This window comes from Camelus dromedarius, chromosome 29, assembly GCF_036321535.1.
Source record: "Camelus dromedarius isolate mCamDro1 chromosome 29, mCamDro1.pat, whole genome shotgun sequence".
NCBI lineage: Eukaryota > Metazoa > Chordata > Mammalia > Artiodactyla > Camelidae > Camelus > Camelus dromedarius.
Genome location: NC_087464.1, coordinates 9433899 through 9458250, shown reverse-complemented (window position 1 = coordinate 9458250; position 24352 = coordinate 9433899). Strand labels below are relative to the sequence as shown.

Here is a 24352-nt window from a genome sequence, read left to right as displayed (position 1 = left end):
GGATGTTTCATTATTTCAAATAGCTTGTGCTGGATTTATTTAGAGAAAAGAAACAAATACTCAAAATAAAGATATAAAAATCATTGGCTCTGAGCATCGCTCACCCTTCTAAAGTCTACGGACCATGGCCTCTGGCTCAGAGACAGCCCCAGATGAATTCTGTTTTCTCCCTCATCCAACAGAGCACAGACTTGTAATCTTCCTTCCATTAACTGCCCATTGTTCCTTTGCCAACCCATCTCATTTTAAAATATTATTTTTTATGAAAGGTAATGCTACATGGTAGAAAACTGTAAAAAATATTAATGGATAGAGTTGGTCTAAAGAAAATACATTATTTCACTAGTTTTATTATTTTTCATCCATTCCACATTCACAGATTTTGTTGTTTATATGGATATGTTTTATGTATTTTATATTCTATTCAAAGAAAATTACTGTTAACATTTTGATCATTGAGGAATTTAAATCAACTTGCTTTTCCACAGGAAGAACTCTTTTCTAAAAAATATACCTGGATTTTTGTCAATATTCTAATTCTTTTTGTTGAAAAAAATCCCCTAGGAGCTCTCACCAAGGATCGTATACAAAATTACCTTAAAGTCTGAATGTCATTAGTCTATTAATTTAGTTTCTGAATATCCAACAACCAGTATATGTTAGAGCACCTATTTTCTTCAATAATTTTTTGTCACTGAATCTAGTGCTTAGAACAGTGCTGGCATCTCATATGTGCTTTAAAAATAGGTGCTCAATGAGAAAATGCTTTCTAGGCATCTGAGCTCCATCATCTGGGGTTGTTTATCCTGTGCTTGTGCATTTATTCTATCAGCCTATCAGTTAGACTCTGACAAAATTAAACAAAAGAAAACAGGAAAAGATATTGGAAGGACATAGAGGGCTCCTAGAACCCCAAAGCTGGTCACTTAGGACAGAAGAGGGTGAAAGATGGAAACCAGATTCCTGCAGGACAGTGGGTGGTGGGAGTTACTATTTATTTATTTCAAGGTGCTGCTCGCAGGAAGAATCTGTTCTAAGCAGATTCCCATTTTTGTGTCTCCCCACTCAAAATTCAGCTTCCTAGCAGAGATAGCCAAGTGGCCCAGCTGGGGCTGTTCCCAGGCCTGGGAGTGGAAGGGGGACGGGAAGAAGACTTAGCAAGCATGGACTGAGACCCGAGGGGGGCGGCTACCCTAAGGAAAATTCAGGTGTCCCTCAGGGCAGACACCGATGACAAAAAGCAATCAACAAGTATCTACCTGGTCGCTGACAGCCCCGCTGGTGCACTCTGGTTCTATCTTCTAATAAGGCAATGACATGCTTGCATATTAATTTTTAGATTGGGAGGTCTCCTATTTTAATTTTTATATAAAATAACAAGCAGCTCTATACATTTTTTTCTAACTCTCTGGTTCCTCTCCCATTCTTCTTCCCATTTCCCATGTCCACTCAGTCAAAAGTGATGGAGAACTGAATAATAAATTAAATATAAAGAATAAGTCAACGACAGAGGAGGCTGAAGACGCTGATTTTTGGATGAGCAAAACTTTAAAACTGCATACCATAAGCAGAAGGTACAAAGTATTCAATCACACTAACACTAATGAATAAATAATATTGTTCATTAGAACCTTTTTTTTTAATATGTCTATCTCCATATAGAGAATCCAAATGAGAAATCTTATACCAAGGCAAACATTAAAACAGGCAAATAGTTTGAAGAGTACATGAAAGGAGATTCAGGGCAAACTGAGAAAAACACTAGCGTGTGGGAATCAGGGAGAAAGCAGCTGGGTCTCGTTCATGGTCCAAAACTTTGCTCACACCACTTCCCCTGACAAATTCTTGCTTTCTCTTTCAACCGCCAGCTCAAGTAGCGTCTACTTTTAAAATACTCCCCTTAAAACAGTCTTTAATTCAACTAGCCAAGCCAAGCTTTCTGTCCTGTTCTTATAGTATCTTGTACATGCAAATATTACAGCTTTTTCCATTAATTTTTAACTTAATCTAGAATAGTAATTACTTCTATTACAGTGACTCATCTTGTTAGATATCAAACAGCAAAATGACCAGAAACTTTTCAATTTTTCTCCTGAAGACTTCAAAAGGAAGATATATGTATATATATTTGCAAATATATTTATACATATGCACATACATATTCATATATGAATGTTTTATATATGCACACATATGAATATATCCAAATATTCATATATGTGAATATATCCATATATGCATATATGATTATATATGCAGGTTTATACATATATCTTCTTTTTGAATGAATATACATAAATATTCAACTATATTCATATATTTGTATGTATCCCTATGTGGATATGAATGAATATGAATTATATAAACATACACAAATATACATATAGGTGAATTTATACAAATATGAATGTGAATACATACAAATATTCATATAAGTGAATAGATTCATATATGCATACATATAAATGTATCTTTTTTTAAAGAAATATATACATTCATTTATCAAGGAGGGTCTTCAACCTAAATGTGCTTTGACTCAATTTCCCTTCTGCTTCCCCACAAATGGGTCAGGCAGTGAGAGTACAATCCTGACGTGGAAAACATTAATAGAGAATGTGTCCTTCAGAGAACATTTCCCCAGGTATCTGCCATACTTCCGTAACTTTCAAACCTTGTGGCCAGCCCCAGTCAGTTTGCTGGGTGTCTTGAAATCCCAAGGTTTGTTTTCCCTTTGGCAGAAAAATAGGATATAATACTCTTAGACTTGACTCTACATCTGCAGTGCTTTACCAAGTTTTCAACAAAAATATAATTTTAACAGAAGTGGCAAAATATTCAACACAGTGTCTGCCACCCATTTGCCACTTTCTATGTGGAAATTCTAAAACCGTAAGTGGACTGTACGGGCGTTGGGGGCAGGATCCAGGAATCATTGCCTTGGTTTCCCTTCTGAACTCAGCACAGAAATGTGTAATTTTTTTGAGGTGCCACTCTGATAAAGCAATTTGAGCTATAACATTTTGATGCAACCTAAATATCAAACAATTAGTTTTTAACTTTTTATGAAAATGATTAACTCATTGTACAACAGTGGAGTTGGACTCCCATCAGGATGCCTGCTCCTGGCAAATAATTATATAACCGGTAATCACAGATCTACATTTAGTCTCTCTAAATGGGGCCATCGATTATTAAAAGAAATACGTTTTTTCATTCTGATACTTCACTAACACCCTGAAAGACATGTATCTCAGATTCCTGATTTCATCCTTAAAATTAAAATGGCCCCCTTGCTTGTTTTAAGTCATAGAGTGACTGTTTTGTGATGAAACTCACTCTGCTTTTCTATCTGACACCTATGCCCATGATTCTCAGGGCATGACCGGGGACTAGGAGGGATGAAAAGCAGGGCATCTCAATCTCCAAGGAGAAAGGAGGATCCACTTTGAAAAGCATGTATCATATACATCGTAACCATAGGTTTTGCAAAGAACATAGAAATCATTGTTCCTAACACCGGTTACAAAAGTAACACTTTGATGGTATCTTTTTGATTGCAACTGATCGGTTCCACCAATGGTTCGAGTGGAAGAGAGAACTTGAGATCTTTATGATTCTCAAAAGGAGGTTGGTTTCAACACCAGTTGAGGAATCCTGATATAGAAGACAAACATCTTTGCTTTCTGTAGACTTCAGGATTGTGTAGCCTTCCTTAATTTGGTTTGTAATCAAGTAACGTACCCTAGAGAAGTTAGCTTCTAAAGGTGAAAACGAATTTACCCTTGAAAATCCCTGTAAACACTAGTAGCAATAAAGGATATCTGGCCCAATTAAGATGACTTATCTCACACTTTCTGATGACACCCAAATCCTCACTTAAATTTCTAAATCCTTTCTCAGTTGCATGAATCTAAATGTCTCGCAGCAATGAAGGTGGTGGAGGAGATAATCAACTACCTTATAGAGACACTGACTTTCTTAGTAGACTTTATTAAATCTTTATATATTTTACAATATAAATTAATTTTCCACTACATACACATGAAATCCAATCAGTATGGAAGGTGATAAGAGACTTTGAATAAGAAAATTGTCCCAAATTGAAATAAGCATTAAGGACAGACCAAAGCTCAGGAATTCAGTAGAGGTCAGAAATGTCCCCTGTATGTTGCCTGGTGATTTTTTTTTAAAGTGGAGATTTGACATTTTGACTGTGCTAGCCATGCTGGTGTCATATAGTAAGTGCTCAAGAAATGCTTGTCAGATTTGATGGGTCAGAAGATTTGTTCCAGAAGGTTTCAGACTTGACTGGAAATTTAATGCAACAGTCCATTCACAGTCTAGATGCTACTGTTGTCAAGAATTTCCGTGACATTTTGTCCCTAAAACTTACCAATACTGAAAGTTAATTAACTCAAGAATTTTTTTTTCTTTTACCTGTAGGCAAATTGAGAAGGGGTACCATGGTGCATTGCACTATAGTACATCAAAAAATAGAATTGTTTGACATAACACATCCCCTGTGACCATGATGACCTCCCACCTTCACTGTGGCACTGTCATTCTTAGGTGACACCTGCTTAACTTGCTCGGTGCGTGCCATGCAGCAGCAGATGGCTTGAAGTGTGATGTGTTAATGGCAGTGATTACTTTATGAATAGTGACAGCTGATCAGGGACATAATAAAACAATAGTGGCTGCCATCCTGGAAAAGGTGCTAAATAGGGGTGACATGCTTAGTGAGCGCTATACCTCTCTCTTGAACCTCATTATCAATTCCAAAGGGACACGTGGGCCAGCCAGGCAATGGCAGATTCAGACACAGAGGAAAGGACCCAACCAGCACAGAGATTTCCCTCCATTTTAATCGGAGCGGGGGAGGGTGTACAGCTCCTAACGGGCAAGCCATTTGGGTACATGTTAATGCATGTTCCCAATTTTACTCCTTGTTTGCCAGCCTCCAAGCTTGTTGTCTGATACTCATCATTTCTAAGAGGTCTGGTTCCTACCGCTCTTCCTTTTCATGAGTCACTGCCTTGAGCTGGGGTAGAAATCACAGTGACCAAGTAGAACGAAATCCACGTCTGTGTCTAGTGAAGTTCTATTTCTGAGGCCCGACAATACTCTGAACAACTTTCTAGCTTTGATTCAGACCTCTAGGAAAAGATTAGCTGAAGGGACTCACCAATAGGTTTCCGCTAAGGATTACTCATTCATTCCATAAACTGGACACCGGGGAGTAAAGTCAGTAAGGTCGAAGTCTTTACCTTCAAAGAGTTTGAGAAAGACATACATAAACAGTCCATTATAATCCAGAATGGTGATCTTCTGTGTTAAGCATAAGGTTAGTTTTGGGGTTCAACCAAACAATACCACCAATTTATATATATTTAAATTAATATAATATATTTAATATATATTGAAATTAAATATAAATTTTTAAAATATTTTTTAAATAATAACACATATGTTTATACAGCATATATAAATACAACTTTACACAAAATTACCTAATAAAATAAATGTTCAATATTCCAGTGAGTTTATCCAACCTTACTGATTTACCCTGGATTATCGACATGCCTTTGTAAAGTATAGTTTTTTACTAAAGCAAAGCAACATGAGGCCTTTCATTGTGCATTTGTTCTTTTGAGGCTTCTGGTGGGTTTTGCTCTTGCTTCAACTGTTACCCACGTGCAAAAATATACTATACATCAGGATATCTGATAATCAAAAATAAAAGGCACCATATAGAGAAAAATGTCTACTTCTTTCGATGAGGAGGGGGTGAAAAGAAATAGTTGGATAGATTGAAAGGCATGTGTCCTTCAGCATCTGAGCAGAATAAATGGGTGCATCCTCCCCATTTAAGTGCCACTGAGCTCGTGACCCACAGGTCTCAAAAAGCTAGCTCGAATCATGCTATGTCATAAGACATCTCTTCCACGTGTGCGATCTGCCACCCATAGTCTCTGTCTACGTTTCAGGACCAATACAAATTAAGACTATTACACTGATTTCATCCTGCCCATTACAGGGTCTTCCCAGACTGACTACTCAAGAATTACCATATTGCCCTGGAGATATCTGATGGTCCAGATATATTTCAGTGATTTTACTTAACTTAGTAATTAGTTTACACAGTTTTATGGAGATTTTACTGCTTTGGGGAGGTCAGTTTTTCTTCTCAAAAGTAGTTCTGATAGTCATTTCATTTCACTCCATGCTTTATGAAAGATCTGAAATATTGATTTTCATTCAAGACTGCAGGAAAAAAAAATCCCATTTCACTAAGAGAATGCAATTTTGTACACCCTCGCTTTTTTATTTATTTTTTTTTTTACCCATATCCTGGGTGGGATTGTTTATGGGGTAAAAGAGAAAACAATGCAGACACAATGCAGACATCTAGCTGAATCCTATGAAGAAGAAGAGGAGTTTTAAATAGAAAAAGTAGGAAAGGGATTGAATCATTTCTAAAGCTTTGGAAATGTTACACATGGACACACAACAAATTACAGAAGCCCCACCCGTGTTAATTCGGGGGACAAATATTTGTTGAACACCTTCTATGTTCTTGACACTGTCTGAGGCACCGAGGCGTGGCCATGAAAACAAAATAAATCCCCTTTCTCTCTGGAAATGGACATGTTCAAGGAGGAGAGAGAAAATGAACGAATGAGCAAAGATAAATGGGTAATTACAAACAGAGGAGAAGGCATGATGGCAAGATCAGAGAAGGCTTCAGGAGTGGGGACGCATAAGAAGAGACAGAATGAGGTGAGGAAACAGGCGATGTGAAAAGTAGGGGAAGAATGTTCCAGAAAAAGGGGCTAGTCATGGGTAAAGGCATGTGAGGGAGTGAAGTGTTCCAGGCAATGAGTTCATGGCATAGTCAGCGAAGCCCTCAGGCTTGCCCTAGAACCTGAATTTCACTGATTCACTGACATAAAAAAATGAAGGAGAATTCAAACCTAAGGCAGGGACTACAGCGCTCCTGTGTCATTTCTGCTGTGTATATAAAAATGCATAAAATTGCTCAGATCCAGCAGCAAAAAAGCCACTTAGAGAAAAATCCTTTTTTTTTTTTTTAAGATTTCTAAGACCCAGATAGAATTATCTGTGTACCAATTACCCCTAAAGGCCCAGCAGAAGTTGTACCGCCAGCTTATAAAGTAAGCTCCGACAAGAGAGAAAATGCTTTGATATTCAATTTTCTGAAACAGCTTCATAATCATTCACTTTTTTACCCTCTTTCAATTAATTTTTAACTTTAGAAATAGAACATGAATACTTTGGGTTTGTTTCTTTTTTAAGCATGTACTATGAAAGAGAAGAGGTTTTTCTTAAATTTTTTTTTATTGATTTATAATCATTTTACAATGTTGTATCAAATTCCAGTGTAGAGCACAATTTTTCAGTTATACATGAACATATATATAGTCATTGTCACCTTCTTTTTTCTCTGTGAGCTACCATAAGATCTTATATATATTTCCCTGTGCTATACAGTATAATCTTGTTTATCTATTCTACAATTTTGAAATCCCAGTCTCTCCCTTCCCAACCTTTGCCCCCTTGGCAGCCACAAGTTTGACCTTATTAGCAATCTTGGTTCTTTCTCCGGCTTCTCTGAGATAGAACTGCTCTGGATATATATCCTTCCAGAACTTAGGCGATATTCTTACATACATTTATAGAAACCCACGGAAAATGTGTACCATTGTTTTATGGGGCTTTTTAATGCAAATATCATGATAATGCATCGAGTATTCTAAAACACGTTTATTTCCTCTAAAGTGTTGTTAAAAGCTGGCCTCATTGTTACAGTCTTCACTCACTCCTTTTATCTTCTCTGGAATATTCCATACCTCAGTATATTTATTCATTCCCTTGTGATGGACAGTTAAATGGTTTCCAAGTTTTTACTGTTGCAAACGGTATTTTCGGTGAACGTTACTTACACACGGTTCCTTGCATACACAAACAAATATTTCTTTCATGTAGCTACCTTAACTCGCCATCTTTTTTGGTAGACATTCCATCGCTGTCCCTTCCCTCCTCCTCCACCACCAAGACAGAAATAAACATCACTGAGAGGATTCTGCTTTGGCTCCTTGACACCCAGTTCAGACTCTCAGGTCAAACTGAGTGTGGTTATTAAGGACCACTCGTTACCCAAGCAGAGCAGTTCCAAGAACAGAGGTCACTGCCCTCTAATCTTTGACCTTCCATCCTGAGTCCAAGATGACCCTTCAGGAAAACATGTGGTGAAAAGGAGTGTTGCTCCCTGTGAGCCAAGAGAAAATTGGCCCCCGAGATGACTTGTAAAGGGATTTTGTAAGCCGTGAGGAGAACTGCATGGGTTCCGACCAGGAATGGGATTCGGAGCTGTAATAGAAAACATTTATTTGGCTCCAACTAAACATCCTAACACATGTTAGCATTTGCTGCCAATATGCTTCCTAATTAAGAACAACATAAAATCATAGGAAATCCTGTATCCTGTCTTCATGCACTTTTCATGTATCTCTGGTTCCCTGGTCTTATTTCTCAAGTATTGCTACCACAAAAAACAGGTTGATTCAAAAGTCCTGTTTTGCCAACCATGCAGTGTGGTGTCATTAACAAGATTAATGTACATTCCAGAATTCACCAACATGCATTTTTTCTCTCCTTAAACAAATGCTGCTATTAAAAACTAATTTAAAAAGGAAGAAAAAGCCAAGAATCACCCCCAAAATGAAAGGCCAGCATCATTTCATTGGTAAGATGTTGTCTTGTAAGTGGTGTAACACTTCAAAAAGTTTTTTAAAAATTCTTCTCTCTAGCATTGCCTGGACCATTGGCCATGTTTGTATATTTTATCATGTTGAAGAGATTTCAAGATGAAGGACAGAGTAGGATCTGGTTTTCCTCTTAGGTCCTCCTTAAACCCATGCTAATTGCATCTGAAAATGTTTAGAGATACACCTGTGAGTTCTAAACCATCACTCCCCTATTACATACAAATAGGCATTGGGTGATTACTGTACAGATAAGGATATATATGGTAGTTCTAATTAAGGCTACAATGTGTATGAGTTACTCTCAGAAACCCTTGCTTTATCAGTTTGGATGCAGTCTTTGACCTTCCAAAGCCAAACTAATTGCTTCCTTTCCCTACCACCAGGCAGAAATTAAAAATGAAACAAAACAAAACAGAAAGAACGAAACCAACCACTCTGGTACATTCTGCATTAAGTTTCTCCCCCTAGTTCTATTTTGTTTTCCCAAGCACTGAAAGAAATTCTGAAACGGCCCAAAAGAAATAATACCTGGGTCTGACAAGTTATCTTCAAACATTTTCCATAGGACACTTTAATGATTTTCAGAATTATGAATTTTTTTTTTCAAATGAAACACACATGCTTTCGCTGCCCCTTTCCTGAGATGGTGTGCGCTCGGCTGCGTCTTTTTTCCCCCACTTCCAAATCTATTTATTGCTTGTTGTTCTTGGCCGGTCCTCACTTTCCATTTTTCATGATTAGTTCTTTATGATCGTGTGTTTCCTTTTCTTCTCCCCGCCGTGGCTGCCGGCCAGTTCTCTCTGAGTCCTCCAACTTCCCTTCGCTAATGAAACAAGAGCTGACTCCCTCCCTGGGTTTTGCCATCCAGCTGTTTCCTTTTTAAAATATACACTCATCTTTATTCAGTGGAGTTCCTGGGCAAACCTGACTCCTTTCACTGAAGAGTTGATCATCACGGGAGGGATTAAAAAGGTTTTAGGAGAAAGACATATCTGGAAAATTAGGGGAGTGGGCAGAAGAAAGGTAAATAGGAACTAAGTTTATTTTTGAAACGTCCTGGGGAAAAAAAAAAAAAAAACAGAACAGAAAACTTTGTCCTTAATGATTTAATCCCTGGGCAGCTCTGAATAGCAAGCGGGTCTTGAGCAGCTGTTCCTGGAGGCCTACCCACACCTGCACAGCATCTTAAAGTTCCCACCTTGCCTGCTTCGCCTCTTCTGGTCACTCAAAAGTAGCCTGACTCCCACCACAAGCCTGGACTGGGTGGGATTTAGTGGTGAAAAAGTGCCCATTTGACATGTCCCTCTGCCAAATCAAGTCAACGGAACTGTAAGGCTGGGATTGTTCGTGTTGGCTTTAATCCGTCTTCAGTCTCCAGAGTGCCCTTGACTTCACAGAAATGGCCACCAAAGCTAAGGTCATCAGATGAACCCCGTTAACTATTTCAGAGAAGGGTCAGAAGCTTTCAGACTACCCTCCCCAAAAAGATTCCAAGAAAAATGAATGAGCCTGTAGGTGTCCTCTTACAACGAAAGAGTAGCTAATTCTTTTTCTGGATTATAACTGATAGGACCTCACGTGATGGGGAATACACAGCATCACTTGAGTGTATTGTATGAAAGGCCTAATTGATTAAATAAAGAGGTTTATTTAGTAGCTCAAAGAGCTGTGAGTGTTTTTTTTTTAAAGTTCTCTTTTAAGTCAGAGGAACTCTCCCTGCTCTAAAAATATTTCTTCTGATATAAAATTTCCAATGGAATCATTTTTCACCAGAAATAGAAGAGAAACAAAAACAAAAACAAACAAAAAAAAGGAAACCGCCCAAAAAAAGGATTTATAGTTGCAAGGAAAAAAAATTGTTAACTATGTGCAGTGATGGATGTTAAGTAGGTTTATTGTGATCATTACGAAGCGTATACAAATATCTCATCATTATGTTGTACACCTGAAATTAGTATAATGGTCTATGTCAATTATATTGCAATAAAAATACATTATCCAGTGAGATAATCTCATCTGAAAATTATGATCAGGTGAGATAAAAAGCAGCATCTCCAGTGGAAAGAAATGGAATTATAATAACCTGGTGCAGTGTGGTCTTCACCAATGACAAAACACTTTCATATATATAAACATTTTCATATACATATATATATATAAAATCACCAGTAACAGAATACTTTCTATATATTCTATATTACATTATATTATGTAATATATGTAACATATATATATGCACACTTGAACCTCACAGTGACCTCCTAAGACAGGGAGGAAGAAAGTTAGGATCATTGATGAGAAGCTTCGACATTTTCCAACATTTTCTTGGAACCAAGCTCAAATCAGAATGTGCGTCCCGGTACTGGCGCCCAGAGTCTGACTTCTCCGTGGGTTTCTTGGAAGATTCTCCTCTTTTAGAAGGAAGAGAGCCTGGGGGAGAAGGGCAGATCTTGACTATCATAGACTTCATTCTCCAGTCAGCTCTAGTAAAAATAATTCCAGAATCTCCCCAGTAAGAAAGAGACACATCTATTTCCTGTCCTTATATGTGGTTTCTGACATAACATTTATGAGCCCAAGAAGAGTCCTGCAGACATGAGAAAACCAGGGAAGGGAGGTGGGAAGACCTTGGGCCCAAAGTGTGGGACTTGCTTGATGGTGATATTAAAACCTGCCTCACCAAGTCAGCCAATGTCTTGGCTCCAAGTTCTTCATGGCCCTGGTTTCCTTTGCCTTTCTGACCCCTCTGTGTCCTCTGTGCCCAGTGTTTGCTTGCCTGGAGAGCTGTGACTCACAGCACACCTGGTCATACCCGTAGGATCCTGAGACACCATCCCCGAGACAGGCCCTGACGTCTGGATTCTGTTTGTCCCTCTGGCCCCAGAGCAATACTGGCCTAGGGTTCTCTTTGGCCCGACCTGCCTGCAGGTCCTCCCGACCTGGCCATCAGGCCATGAGCCAGGGAAAATGGGGATCCCAGGGGTTCTCAACTCACAGTAGCTGTGCCTAGAGCTCAACCCCTGACAAATCAGGCAGACTGGAAAAAATTTTCCAGGAGACAGCTAAACCCTCTATTCCCAAGTTTTGACCACTGTAAATTCAACATAGCAAAGCATAACAAGAACCCTAAAACCTCATCCCGGGATCTCCTCTCTGAGGAAATTTATCAGGGGAAAAGAATTTAATAGAAATGTACTTCTCAACTTTCTTTGTGTTATCAGGGATCATGTTTAATTCTCTGTTTTTATTTTGAGAATAATATTAAAAGCACTAATGTGCCATTTAAGGTTGATCTTAAAATAAAAAAAAAAACCACAAGATATCACTTATATGTGGAATCTAAAAAAATAAAAATGACACAAATGAACTTATTTACAAAACAGAAACAGAGTCACAGACATAGAAAACAAACTTATGGTTACCGGGGAGAAAGAGAGTGGGAAGGGATAAATTGGGAGTTCGAGATTTACAGATACTAACTAATGTATATAAAATCGATAAACAACAAGTTTATACTGTGTAACACAGGGAACTATATTCAATATCCTTAATAACCTATATTGAAAAAGAATATGAAAGTGAGACTATACGTATATATATGTATAACTGAATCATTTTGCTGTACACCAGACACTAACACAGCATTGTAAATCGACTTATATGTCAGTTAAAAAAAACTAAAAAAAAAAAAGTCACTCTTGATTGTTGCCAAATTGTAATGCTTTATTGACAACAAGGAAATAAACAATAGAGGAGGACTTAATTCATAAACACAAATGCATTTAGCAAGAAAGTAACAGAATTTGAGATTCAGAAGTCCTCATGTGCACAGATTCCTTTCCAAGAAGCTGGGAGGGGCGCTAAGAATTCTGTTTTCATCCTTTTTGTTAAAGACAACCCTCAAAATTGTATGCTGTTCAGGCCCCGCCCAACCTGGATCTGTCCCAGTAAGTAAGTTACGGATTTTTGTCAAGTGAAAGTCAGATGATGTTCTGGTACTCTGTGTGGACCAAAGCTTTGCAGTAGTTTAAGCAGAGAAAAGTTCTAGAAGAATTGTCTGATACCCTGCGTGGGAACGTAGGCGTGCCCGAATCGAGACACCTTCATCCACCCAGTTGGCACAGTATTCATGCCGTTAAGTGGCAATTCCATTTTAGCAAACCATCATCCATCACGTTAAGTCAATGCCGTTAATCTGACTGTGGTGTTTGTCATTTTGTTTGAATTCAGTCTATAAATACAGTTTGGATTTGCTGTTGTTTCAGGGCCACAAACTCAAGGACTGTGCCAACATTCGAATTTGTCTATACCTAAGTAAGATTAGAATTTGAGTTAATTTAAATTTAGAGAAAAGAAAGGGAAGAGAGAAAGGAGGGAAGGACCCCCTCAAGAACCCCAATAGCAACAACCGTGCCTGTAGCCTAAGGATTCAAGATTCCCAAGCCACTCCTAGGTCTAGCATTTCAAATCCAGCCTAATTTATTGCTTCCATCCTACAGAATGGGGCCCTTCCCAAGCTGCAGCATTTATTTATTCAACAAATATTTCTCATCATATTATGTGCAGGGCGCTGTGTTGAGTCTGAGAGATTTGGCTCGTTATTTGCATCACCCTTCTAAGAAGGGTGAGGGTGAAGATGTAACATTCTCATGCCTGAGTAAAAATAGTCACCTTTATGTAATTGTTATAAATGTGATACGTGAAGGCTGGTGAGGTGCTGAGAAGCTTATGCTTCTTTTTAAGATTAAAAGAACTTTGGGATTTCTTTGCCACACTCGTGCCTGAAAATGTTTCACCTCCCATCTTCAGAGGGGCGTGCTCAACAACCAACTCCCTCTGCAGTTTAACTTCGGAGCCACTCTGGGGAGGCCAACTCATTTTTAATATTGGGCTAAGCCCAACATAATTAGGAAGGCACACTTCTGGCGGTGGGGGGAGAATCATAAGAAACATCCCCAAGCTAATCAATGTGATTCTGCCACATCTACTGTTGGAGTTTCCCCTCCACGTCCCTCCTTCACAGGTAATCAGGAATTGCCTGTAATTAAATCATCCTGGGGAACTGGCAGCGGGACCCACCCCGGAGAGTTGCTTCCTGGGTCCTCATAATAAGCCCTGATGTTCTTATATCCACCACTATTCCTGATGCTCAGTGTTCTTTCTCGTCTTCATCTGTTTCAAACTTGAACACATCTAAGGATTCTTCCTCTTTGATCTGGGAGGAAGGGGGAAAGATTCTGTTTTATATCAATGATTACATCTGAGCTTAACAACTAATTGCTGCCTCCCTGGCCACTGCACCCCTGTCCTTCAAGGAATGAGTCCAGAAGTGAAAGCAAGTTTGGTTATTACAGACTCATAGAATTCTAGAGAGTAACAGGTTCTGAGAGGTGATCTCACCCAAGGAGGCCCGAAGAGGCTCTGTAAGATGAAAAGCATCCCTTTGAGAAAAACCTGGGTATGCTCTCCATAGCTAAAGGTTTATTGCTAAATTTGATTTTCCTAAAAATTATTGCATATCAGGCATTGAAACAAACAGCCACATCATTCAAGGAAATATACTTCTTATTCATATGCTACTTGCTTATGAAAAAAAAAATATTAACTAATCTTCCAAAAGATACAATCCTGGATCCTAACCTATCTCAGTAAGAGAAGAGGTAGGTGTGAAAAGAAAAAACAGCCTTGTGCTAAAATGCCCTGGGAAGAATCCTCTGTTTGTATTAACCCTCCCGTAAATCAGCTTCCCACTTGAAACAATTCGCTGTCGCTGACCTGATGGACCCACAGTTAAAATCCAAAGATGCCCAGCCTGAGGGCTGCTGTGCAAAATGGAAGAAAGGACCACAGAGAGCTGGTTAGACATCACTCGACTCTACCCAGCTATTTCCTCTCCTGGCATGTTTTGATCGAGCTAATCTCTGTCCCACCTCCGTGATCCCATATCTACGAACAAGGGGATCACACATCTCCAGGGATCGCTATAAATAAAAGAAGGAAAAGAGATTTAAAACAAAAAAAGTACGATTTACAGTTCCAGGAGATCTGAATATAAATTAAAATATAAATGAGTCCCTCATTACTCCTTCTAAATGATACTGCTCCACTTAAAATACAGATTTAGATGAAATCACATTTATATACATTATATAATATGGAGAGAGTGTGTGTGTGTAAGTATATGCACCTCACGCCCTTCTCTGAGATGGTCAAATTGCTCTCATGTATGAATTTAAAACCATGAAATGCCAGTGCAGCAGGGAACAGTAGAGGTGGCAGGATATGGAAGCCCCTAAAAGCAGAGTCAGAAAGAGAAATAGATTCAACTCTCTCTCACTTAGCAGCTCTGTGATCTGGGGCAAAACCCCCCTATTATCTGCTTCTCAGAGCACAGTCGTCAACACTGAATGACATTTCTAGAAGTAAAGCATTGTGTTTGGCACATAATAGGTCCTCAATAAATGGCAGACGGTTTATGAATATTATTACTATATGGGGAGAGTGAAGCTGGGGTGTAAGAAACGCACTAATTCAGAGTCATTCAGCCCTGACGGCACCGCAAAAGATAAACATCCAACAAGTGGTCAACCAGGAGGCTGTTTCATCCACGTGCTACTCTGCACTGTTAGGAATTTTTTTTTTCTTGAACAAATTCTCTTCTATGGTCCATATTATCATCTTCCTGAACCAACCTTCCTCCTGCACATGCCCCTACACACACATACACACACACACACACACACACACACACACACACACACACACAGAGACACTCTTACACACACTCACCATTTAATTGCTGGTGGTTTTAGCTTCCCGGCGACCTCCCGGAGCTAAATATAGCTCTGTCCTTCCCAACTAGTAAGCCTTTAAAGGAGCTAAATTGCCTTGCTTTTTTACTCCCTACCCAAACTTGATCTCAAGCTTTATAAAAGAGAAACACTGAGGGCCTTCAACGAGCGAATGTTTAGCAATTGACGCGTTGTCCATTGCTTGAGAGGTTTGTGTGCTGGTACTTAATCCTTGTTTCACTTACAACCCCTGTAGGGAAATTTGAGTCCTGTACACGAGTTCTTCATTTATTTCTGAGCCAAGATAATTCTAGGATTACCACTTAGGAAATTGGGAGAACAGACTTCTGCTTAGTTACCAAGCAGACAGTATTGAAAAAACGGGGGCATGTAGACTACCGTTCTGGTGGCAAGGTTAGGGATAGGTATTGTGGCTAAATCCCATTAGCAACAACATTACACTCATTAAGTGAACCCTAGATGGGAACAGAGAAACTTCCCGGTCCCACTCCCCCCCCCCCCCATTCCCTGTCCTCCTCCTGAAGGCAGGCTCCTACGGCACAGAGGACTCCTTGCCTAGGAAATCCCTCTCTGGAGTAAATCACGGAGTGCTTTTTGGCCAAAAGGCTCCAGAGCTAGAACACAGTACGAAGGACACATGCCTTTCTCCAAAAATCGACTAGCATACACGATTCATAAGCCATGACTCCTTCATTTCTTGGGTGACCTTTATGCCTTGGAAAGTATTCCTTTGTGTTAACGCAAACACAAACTATTCTGCAAGCATCATTCAAGAATTTAAAGATTCTATTAATCTGATGTCTTAATTGTTAGTGAGAAGAGGAAACAGGAGTGCCTTTGTTTCCCGAATGACCACAGGCTTCTAAAAAGTGGCCCACAGAGTTGGAGTTTGCATCTCAAATTGCAGGCAGCCCTGGGCACAGTGGAACTTCAATGTAACGCATTCCCAGACATTAAAAGAGGCAGGGAAAGAGCAAAGCATTGGGTAAACCCAAAGTGAGCTGCACGGGTCCAAACCGGAGGAGTTCTTCTCCCGTATCTCAGTTCATCTTGAAGATAGCTTTAAAATAATGGTTCACAAATGTGTATTTCAAGACTAAGAATGTTAACTGGGCAAACAATTAGTGAAACCACACACACACACACACACACAATGCTGAACAGCATTCAAAAGACAGCAGCAGTCAAAAGAGAAAGAAAAAATCTTGCCAATGTAATTCAATGAAAGTATACTCTGCACTTACTGTTTATAAGGCATTGGGAATTCAGGTTCAGAAAAAAAGAGTAAGATTAAACCGCTGTCTCCCAAGTGTTTACGTCCTACTAGGAGAGAGTAAATCAAGTATAGAATTATCCATAATACAGGCTAAATACAATAAGTGTTCCCAAAGGGAGCAGGCACATAGCTGAGTGAGAGGCACGCAGAACCAAAAATAGCTCCACCGAGGGGTTAGTGTTTGAGTTGGGCTTTAAGAACCTGGCAAAAAAATTGATCTTGGAAAGATGGTTAACATTCTGGTTGAAGAAATGAAGATAAGCTAAGATATGGAGGGAGACAGATATGAGGAGTTTCAGGGAAATCGAGCAATAGTTTGGACTGAGTATAGAATATTTAAGAGTTTGGTGGAAAAGAAAACAGAAAAAAAAAAAGGGTCAGTATCTTGAAAGGAAGAGTTTACACTTAATTTGAGAGTTACCTAGTAACTGATGGTTTCGGAGTCCTGGAGTAGTTTGATCAGAGACCATCTTCGTGAAGAGGAAAGGGGTCATCGGCAAAGGTGGGGACTCACTCACACCTTCATTCAACAGATGTTAACTGAACACTTACCCACGTGCCAAACCATTGCTGTTTGGGAGGCAAAATTCATCGTATATAAAATTTACATGAAAGAAACAAATTAGGGGGCGGGTATAGCTCACGTGGGAGAGCACATGCTTAGCATGCACGAGGTCCTGGGTTCAATCCCCAGTCCCTCCATTAAATAAATAAATAAATAAATAAATAAATAAATAAATAAATAAATAAATAAATAAATAAATCTAACCACCACCCCCCCAAAGAAACAAATAATTAAAAGAAGCAGGATCTACGGGACTTGACAACTTACTGCGGACAAATGAGGAAAGTGGAAAAGTAAGGTAGACTTCAAGTTGTGGGGCCAAAGATAATGAGCGAAGGGGTGGGATGGGGGCCGGGAGGAACAGAGTAGGAGGTTAAGAAAGGAGATAGTTGAAGGGGCAGCTGGGGCAGGTTTACAGATGGAAAAGGAACCGAGTTAGTATAGGTGTTGATGAATACTTGACCCAAACTCTGGACTCCCCTGCAGAGCACAGCCAGCAGCTGAAATAGACTGAGAGGAGCTGGCAGAGGAAAAAGAGAAAAGCCAGGAGTTAGTGAATGCCACACACAAACACAATAAAAAGCCTTAAGAGACCAAGGCAAAGCTAGCGTAAAAGAAATGGATAGTTCTTAAACGTTCTAGAAGATGGAAAAAAATGAAAAGTGAGAATGTTAATTCTTAAACTATCCTTGATGCAAGTTTAAAAGTCTCAAGAAGAATCCATCTAGACAAAGTCCAGAATGTTACTGATCCATCCAAGAGATCCCACGTCGGTTGATAGATACAACACTGGGAATTGCCCAGAATTTGTACAAGATTCATTGATCTGGGTTTTTTTTCCCCTTCTCCTTTTTTTCTCCCAAGAAGAGCTACCAAGTTAGAGCACCCTTTGGGCAGAAGTGCTTCGCAAAGACAGGGAACAGAAAGAGATGTATTTTTTCCTATCTTTAGTTCAATCACTCACTGCTCAGAAGTTACAAGCATTGCACACATCGTTCATGAATCTTCCCCACTGTTTCTAGATTTGTAAAGAAGTCAAGTCAAGAGATTTTTTTCTCTCTCTAGCTTTTAATTTAACACCTAATAATACTAGGTTTTGAAACTTCCTAAAGCAAAAGTATATATATATATACACACACCATGTTTGACAGGAATTCACTGCCTTTGAGTCTTCCTCTCCTGGGGGCTGGATGCTGAGCTCCAGGCAGAATTAATTTTGCTCAGGGGTGTCTGAGGTTGGCAGCGGAAGTAGTATTTGAAATTTACCAAGACAGGCTGGGAGCTGAACAAACTATAATCCAGGTGCCTCACCTTTCCCTCCACCAGCTAGGTTTTCCCCATCCCCTGCCACCTTCCAGTTTATTTACTGAGTCAATTAACAAAAGATAACCTCCCATTGTGCAACCATCAATAAATCAATCGTGTTAATACTATCTTGGAATGTCCCTCACTATTGACTTTCATATTGTTTACATTGGACACTTGAGAAAGCCAGGGCCCTTGAATTGGCTTGTTTCGGCGTTAATGGATTCTGGAGGAGCTGTTCATACATAGGGCTTTCTTGACAAAATATTTCGGTTTCTCTGAGGTTCACCTGCTTTCTGAAAGTTGGAAGGGCCCCCGCCCCCCCATTCCCAGAACGATCCTGCTGCGCGGAGTCTGATGAACACTTAGGAAGGCAAACATTTCTGAGCAGTAATGGAACAGTCACTTAGGGGACACCTCCTTCTTTGTGATTTGAATAATCTATTTCCACCCACCCCAGCCCCCCACTGTCAACAACTCTCAACAATCTAGGGAATCAAATTAATCTGCAATTATGTGAAAGAATTTCAGGAACGAACCCAGCTCAAGTTACCAAGTAACTTACTGTTGTGAAAAAGATTCATACTGCTAGCTGCCTGAACGCAGGAACTTTTCATGATTTTTTTTTTCCTTCCCCAACAATTTATGGGAAATCTTTCCCAACTGGTGATAATCTCTACATGGGGAATCTCAAAAATGTTGAAAGCTAGCTTTAAATCGAATGCAAAAAAAAAAAAAAACGCCAAACTTTCTTCGTATCCTCCCCCTATAGAAAACTAGGCTAAATATAATAATCATAAAGTTGGATTTAATGTTTTGTTTTTGTTTTTAGTACCTCCTTTTTTCATGACCAGAAATACTTAGAGAGCAGGTTTTCTCTTAGGAGTGGGACTCCACTCCCAGACCAAGGCACTTCGTAAAGACACTAGATGTACCGGGATTTAAAAGGAAGGAGGGTGGGGGAAATCCACCAGTCCTGAACCTTCTAAAGGTTCAGATTTCAGTGCTGGCTGCAGACCTGGGCAAAGTTCACTGCTCCCTTTTCACGACATGCTACATACTTTTCAAGTTCCCACTTGCTTCTTAGCGAGGAAAAAATGTGGCCTCTGAGTTCAGGTTGCTAAGGACAGGCTGCGCCGATTTAACTATGCATTCCTTGTTGTTGTTTGTTCCGCTGTAAATACCAGAAAGTCTTGACCCTCCCCTCTCTAAACAAACACTTCTGCTCCAACCGGGAAGCTGTCTTTCGTCCACGGGGGGAATTCAGTTATTTCATGCATTCACTTTTGCTGCCTAACTCTGAAGTTCTGGCAAAACGCGATGTTATTCTACTTCGCCGCACCTCTTATCAGACATTTGGCTCCATTTTTCGCTTGATAGTGATGGGTATTTAAAATGCATGTGACTATTGGATAATAAAAGAACACGCTCATTGTTCTAAGCCTTTCTTTTTTTTTTTTTTGCACTTTTTTTTCCCCTTGTACTTTGACCTCCTGATACATATGTCTACTTAAGGGCATTCTGAAGAGGGTGAAAGAAACAGACAGGACTTTGAAAGGAAAAACAGACGTCTAATTGGCTGTCTCTTGCAGACCCTCAGTGACCCTGTCCTGAATACCTCTAATGGACATGTGTGATCTTAGAACCTCCACTGTGATAAACAAATTTTATACCTTCAACTTGTTTTTGCGGCAGAATTCCTTATTCTCCTCAAACAGGATTTTTTTTAATGAATAAGTCATTAGCGTATGTATATTTTAAACAAATGAGTAAGGTATTTGCATAAATATCTTCTGCAAGGGGGAGAGTTAAGGTAGTTTTCCAATTTTATAGATATAATTTTTTTTAAAGGAATTTGGGTCAATCATCAATTTAGTTCATTTAGTTCCTGTCAGTGTAGCCTTTTACATTATACTATAAGAAGCGGAACCCATTTGCATTCCAAACAATAGTTCCTAAATTCTAAAAGCTCAGAAAGTTAGTCAGGAAGCAATAATCTTTACTCCTAAAATTAACAACTCGCATGACATTGTTTATGTGCAACCTTGGAACTTCCTGTGCTATAAAGCATCTTTGGGTCAAAGTGGAAAATAGGAAAAGTCAATTCAAATCCTTTCATGCTTCAAAAAAAAAAATGCACGAGATGATTGAAAGTGTTTATTAAGGGATGTAGGGGAGGCAATGGAGAGCCCCCCAATTTCTGTTGTAATAAGGCTAGGAGCTTCACTCCACCAGAGAGCTACGCACTGCCCCCTCCAACTTACTCTCTGGGAATCTCTGTGGTCCACCACCTCCCTTCTTTCCCACTAGTTACCATTTCTTCCTTTCTACTATTCTTCCTTCTCTGCCATGTTGACTTTTTTTAACTCATCATCTAATGTCAACCAGGTCTGTAGATACTGCTCTGTGCATCTCCCAGCTCCTCTTTCTATAATATCTTCCCAGGCCCATATCAACTTAAACACTGTGGTATCACTTTCTCATCAGTAAGGGTTTGTGGAGTAACAGAAAGGCTGAGACCAATGTCACATTTTGAGATTCTAGAATATAAAATAGTTAAAGACACCCCCAAACAAGGTTTAAAAAGCAGATTCAGCCATTATGGAAAACAGTATGGAGATGCCTCAAAAAACCAAAAATAGACTTACCATATGATCCAGCAATCCCACTTCTGGGCATATATCCAGAGGGAACTTTAATTTTAAAAAAATACATGCAACCTGATGTTCACAGCAGCACTATTTACAATAGCCAAGACATGGAAACAACATAAATGTCCATCGACAGATGACTGGATAAAGAAGCTGTGATATATTTATACAATGGAATACTACTCAGCCATAAAAAAGAATAAAATAATGCCATTTGCAGCAACATGGATGAACCCGGAGAATGTCACTCTAAGTGAAATAAGCCAGAAAGAGAAAGAAAAATACCATATGATATCACTTATATGTGGAATCAAAAAAAAAAAAAAAGAAAAAGTGGATTTGGTTTTAATATTTAATATTAATGTCATCTGCAAACGCTTAATATACTAGAGAATATTATTCCAGTTATAGTGTATCTTTGTGTGGAAATATCATCAAAGCCCTCCATTTCAGGCATGAATGTGGAACTCATGTCCATCTGGCCCTCCTGACCCCTCCACGCCCACAAGGCATTCCTATGTTAGATCCTGCTTCCAGACAAAGATGAATGTGGTAAAGTAAAAAGAGTACTGGCCCAAAAGCCGTGGGGATGTTGTGAGGTTTTACCTTATCTGAGTCTTGGTTTCCTCATCTGGAAAATAAAGATGTTGCCATAAAAGGGGCCAGAGGTCCCTTCTAGTGCTCTCTTGTGACTTCATACTATGTTTACCAGCCCGAGACATCATTTCCCGGCAGCTAGAAGAGAACAGCAAAGCGAAGTCATCAGACCCCAGTAAAGATAAGCAGGCTTGGAAACACAAATGTCAGAGACCAAGTAAACCAAGACAATCGTATGGAACCAGAGTTATGCCTGCAGATGACGAGGTGCACAGTGAGGTCTGCTTTCACGCCTCTCCTCTCAACAGGCAGCCACAGTCATGATGGGCTTGGGGCACAGTCATATGACATCACATGGTACTCAGACCCAATCCTATAATACACTCCCAACTCCCCGGCTATCCAGCGTCATCTGACAGGTGGATACCGCTCGCAGGAAGAATCGCGTCCTTGCTTAACGATTTTGGCGGGACCTATTTCCCATGACAAAGCAAAAGTCTTTCTTCTTCTCACTTTCTCATATCGGGGGGGTGGTGAATTAAAGCACCTACACAATGCCTTACAGTTAATTAAGTACTGAAGAGGTAAATGCAAGACCCAAGAGCAAGAGTGACCAAGCAGAAAGGAAACCCTCGTTCACCTTATTGTGTAGGCGAGCTAGCAGACATGGTTAAAATATTGTGCTGTTTCTTCTCAGATTTCACCCACAGTTGAGTCTTGTGGTGGAAGCCTTAGGCACTATATTGAAGAGAGCACTGATTGGTAGAACAAGAAAGCATCTGTTAGTTCAGCCTATCATGAAAAGTGGGAATTTTTTCAATGAAGCTCTCACGCTTCTAGCCTCTCCGTGATAATAACAGTAACAACAATCATAAGGCTGATGACTGTAATGGTCATAATGAAAGTGCTTATCTCACAGTCACTAGGTTACCAGACACGGGGCAAGATATTGAGCACTGATTGTAAATGAGCACGATTCTAGCGCTAACTTACTGAATCCTCATAATGTGTCTAATTTTATCCAGGAGTCAACAGAAGCATGAAAGGGTTAAACAACTTGCAGGAAGTCACACTGCTAGCTAGGAGCTGGGGAATGGAAATAAACAGACTACCTCTGCAGCCTGTCCCTTTAACTCCCTGTTACCAGCTGGGGCAGGAGAGAGACAGGGTGAGAACACAGAGTTCGTTTCAACACTACCTAACAGAAAGAGCTGTGGTTTTCTAAGCCAAATGTGCCTCCTTTCTGCATTTGGCCCACTAGCCCTACACAGAATAATTATTTTTCTTTCTTCCATGTGACAGTCCTTTATAGCAGGGGTTGGCAGACTGCAGCCTGTTTTTGTATGGGTCGTGAGATAAGAATGGATTTCAAACTTTGAGATAGTTAAAAAAAAAAAAAACAACAGAAGAAGAAGAATATTTCATGACACATGAAAATCATATGAAATTCAAGCCCCTGTGTCCATAAATAAAATTTTATTGGCATACAACCACACTTCTTCACTAATGCATTGTCTGTGACTGCCTTCCCCCAACTGCAAGGTCAGCATTGAGCACTTGCGATGAAGAACATCTGGCCCAGCCAAGCCTGAAACATTAACTATCTGGCCAATTACAGAAAATGTTTGCTGACCTCTACTTTAAATATTTGAAGGTAGTTCTCATGTCCTTTCTTAAATGTGCTCTTTTTTATGGTAACTGTCTCATAATCCTCCTCCCTCCTCCATCTCTCATCATCCTGGAAACTCTTCTCTGGAGTTTCTCTGGTACCACATAATCCATCCCTCTTAAAATGGTGCCTGGTGGTAAATTCGTTCAATGGAATACTACCCAGCAACAAAAAGGAATAGACACTCAACAACACGGATGAATCTCCAAAGCATGATGCTAAGCACAAAAGCCTTACCCAAAGCGTTCTTATGGAATGATGATGTGTATGTGAAATTCTGAAGTAGCCAAAACTAGTCTATGGTGAAGAAAGCATCAGAACAATGGTTGTGTATGGGAGACTCAAAGAGGAATTAGCTAGGATGGGAATTAAACCCCCTGAGACTTTGGAACTCTTTCAGAACTTAATTTTTGGGGTTACATAGTTGCATATATTTCCCAAAATAAATCTAAAGATACACTTACATTTTGTACGTGACACTGTATCTGCCTCCAAAAAAGAATCCTGTGAACAAATATCTGAATCTAGTTAATGAACTGCATGCTGAATTGTTTAGCAGTGAAGAGTATCCATACCAGCAACTGATTTTGAAATGCATCCAAAAATCAATGTGATTGGGTGATTGGATAGAGGGATAGACAGATGGCAAAATGGAGATAAACCAAGAAGAAGGGTATGTTCATTGTAG

General features: G+C 39.5%; 1 long non-coding RNA gene across 2 annotated transcripts in view; it reads right to left on the bottom strand.

Annotated features, from left to right (window-relative positions):
- Positions 1-10697: 10697 nt before the first annotated feature.
- LOC105085444 (uncharacterized) overlaps positions 10698-24352 on the bottom strand; it is a 150459-nt gene continuing 136804 nt past the window's right edge. For both annotated transcript variants that reach the window (XR_010378249.1, XR_010378252.1), the window contains exons 6-7: positions 22005-22133; positions 10698-11219 (exon numbers count right to left, since the gene is read on the bottom strand). This is a non-coding gene — a long non-coding RNA (uncharacterized LOC105085444). The remainder of the gene's footprint in view (positions 11220-22004; positions 22134-24352) is intronic.